Below are 3114 nucleotides of genomic sequence, written 5' to 3' on the forward strand. Positions count from 1 at the left end.
GTATCTGGGAAGATCCATCCAGTCAGAGGTAGTTCAGCAAAGTCAGTAGGAGTTTTGCCATTGACTTACTAACTCTAAGGTACTACCAACAGACTCTGAAAGTCATTTCTTCAGTTCTCAGAAACTGTTAGGCCTATCCAATTAAACATTAAAGCTCATTCCTTTGCCTAGTAGGCTCCTTCATTGCTATGTTAATCTCCGTTATAACGGAAGATTTGTACTGAGTCTGTTTCCTGTTCACACACACAAACTTAGACTGAGTTATTTGGCCTTAGGCAGAATTAATATTATCCTCTTAGGGGCTATGTGAATTTGGTATGAGTCATAGTTTGCTGATATACCTTATGGAAAGAAAAATACTAAAGGTCTAGCCAAGTCTGCTGATCATCAGGAAAAGTTTGTAAACTTGTCAACCTGGTTTGGGAGCTGTTTTCCCACTTTATGATGTCTAACTGCACCTATGTAAAAAGTGATGCATGATGTAGACAAAAGCATTATGAAGTCCTATACCTGATTTTTATAAAGATCAGCTGAACAAGTTAGGTTATGAATAGGGAAAAAAAAGAGAGAAACTGCATTTCCAGCTACCTTTCATCTATTTTTTATTCAGGAAAAAGCTCCTGTCATTTCAATACTGTGATGTAGTGTGAAGCATTTGATAACCACAAACCAGTTTCGAAGCAAAGACGTAATTCGCAGGTCTGATTTTTATGTGGTGATGAATCCCAAAGAAAACGGAGCATCAGCAGATCTGAGGCAGCAAGCATCGCTGTGTAGAGCCAGTTGATATGAACCCTCCTGCTGTCAATAAACTTCAAACCTTCATCTGCATGTCATAAATTCTAAAGAAAGCACCAAAAGGAAGAGAATTTTCCATTTCTAGGGAAGAAATGAACTTAGCAATGTTCTGTACTTCTATAACAAAGAAGAAACCTAGCTCCACTTCTTTAGGAATTGCCATATGATTTTCATTGCTCTGTGCAGCCTCAAAGACACTCATCCATGGCCAACACGTGATTAAGCACTCTCAGTGGAACCAAAACAATGCCGATTAAACAATTAAATTATACTTTCAGCTATAAATAATCGTAGTCTTGTCAACCAAGAGTTCTTGTATCAAAAAGAAAGACTTAAAGTATCTAATCTAATTTTGCTACTTTATTTTCTTGTGTACTCCTTTAATTTGATTAAACTTGGTTAATAAAAATGACCTTTTCTTTCCGTTTTATTTATAGACTTTTACTTGCAGTGCTACTAGACTTCCACTGCTACTTTTTTTTTAAGAGATGTGCGTAAGTATTCTGTTTCTGGAGTCTAGTGATTTATTCAGGATTCTCAGTTTACATGTTTATATGCTTTGTGACTGTGATGAAAATCAGAGTATATTAAAATTTAATTCAAAGCCTAAGAGCCTAAATAAGAAAATAAAAGGATAAGAAATTTGTGGATAGGCGGTGTTAGCATCACAGCTTGTTTGTGATAAATTAAAAGAATCACTTCATTTAAAAAGTTGTGTTAGGGTAGATACAGCTCAATTATCTTAAAGGAGTATTATTTTTTTCAAAGTTTTAAATTCCGGGCTTGCAAAATCTAGAAATGTCCTTTGAAACATAACATTTATTCCTTATGGAGATTCTCGTTTTCCAAGGCTTTCAGTCAAACAACTGAACACAAGAAGAGTTCTTATGTGGATCATGAGGAATCTGAAGAGACACCAAGACCACCAAGGAAGAAAGTTCTACAGAGACACATGGATATTTGGAATAGATGAGGTTGGACCTGAGAATTCTGCTGACGCTTTCAAAGTCTGAAGACAGAAGATAATGAGAGATCCTGAAAACACTTACCTTTTCAAATAGGCTACATAATTAATGATCTTCCAGAGTAGATACGTAAGAGAAAAGTTTAGAAGTATTATGTTTTACAGCACTTAAGTAAGCTCTGGAGTGCTAGAGGTAACTACAAATAATAATGTAATGATGAATAATTTTAGTAACTACTAAAATATTATTTACAGAAGTCTGAAAATTGGTTGCCATAAGTCACAGAAGTTCAGGTAGTAGCAGAGAGAGACAGTTGTGTCACTGAAATCATTAATGAACACACATATGATTACATCAGGTGCTGAATGTTGCCACTGACTACCCAGGCAGGGAAACCTGGCTCCTTGCAGTTCTACATGGAAGTGATAACAGGGCAAGTTGGAGCAGAAAACAGGGAGGAGCAGGAAAACCAGTTCCTCAGGGTCTGTGGTAGGATATTTTGAATTTACAGTGAAAAATGCTCACTGTTTTCAGTAGTGGTAGCTGAAGAAACCAGTTATAAGTACAGCATACAACCACTACTGCTTATGGATAAATGCTGAATATGGCTGGACTTGTTTCCAAGTCCATTTCCAGCCATATTCCAACTCTATTTTTTGTTCATTGCTTAATTTCAGACTGGCATCAGGAGGACCAAAAAGACATAGAGGCTGACAGGATATGACATGTGGAACAAAAAGTCTTATTCTTTACTCTTAAGTAACTTTTCTCTAATACCTGTGCTTGTGCATCTCACTGCTGCTGGCTCTTCTCTGATGGATGTCATTTTCTGACACTTGCTTTTTAGCTGTTCAGCACTTTTATTGCTCTACCATCTGTTCTAGACAGTTAAAGACACTTTTATTCTCAATTTTTCTTCAGGGATGTAGAAGAGGCATCTGTCTCCAAACATTTAAAATCTCCCAATATACATTTCCAAATTATTTATGCAAAATAACTCAGATACATTTTCAGTAGGATTTACAGATGTCTGACAAAAATGTAATTTGCTTACACCTTTAAATAAAACATGGTTAAAATCTGGCATGCGTGCCAACATGGAAAACCGCTCATTTTATATAATCAATTAATATAATCAATTAATAATGTTAGGCTTGAAATTAGTGGAGTTCACTAAATCCTTCACTTTAAACATGATCTTAAGTATTTTGCTGAATGAGGGCCCTTAAATAACTTCCTATTGCAATTTTCTGAATCTGTAGTCCTAACAGCACTAAATCTACAGAACACATTTTACCTAGACTTGCCATCACAAAGCTTTGTGTAAACACCAATTAATCCAGTTACCACA

The 3114-nt window shown here is 35.8% G+C and overlaps 1 long non-coding RNA gene across 1 annotated transcript; it reads left to right on the forward strand.

Annotated features, from left to right (window-relative positions):
- Positions 1 to 562: 562 nt before the first annotated feature.
- Positions 563 to 2847, forward strand: LOC147601738 (uncharacterized). Its single transcript, XR_015257664.1, has 2 exons — positions 563 to 1292; positions 1649 to 2847. It is a non-coding gene; the product is annotated as an uncharacterized LOC147601738 (long non-coding RNA).
- Positions 2848 to 3114: the final 267 nt, after the last annotated feature.

Source organism: Chlamydotis macqueenii, chromosome 2, assembly GCF_036417535.1.
Source record: "Chlamydotis macqueenii isolate bChlMac1 chromosome 2, bChlMac1.mat, whole genome shotgun sequence".
Lineage (NCBI taxonomy): Eukaryota > Metazoa > Chordata > Aves > Otidiformes > Otididae > Chlamydotis > Chlamydotis macqueenii.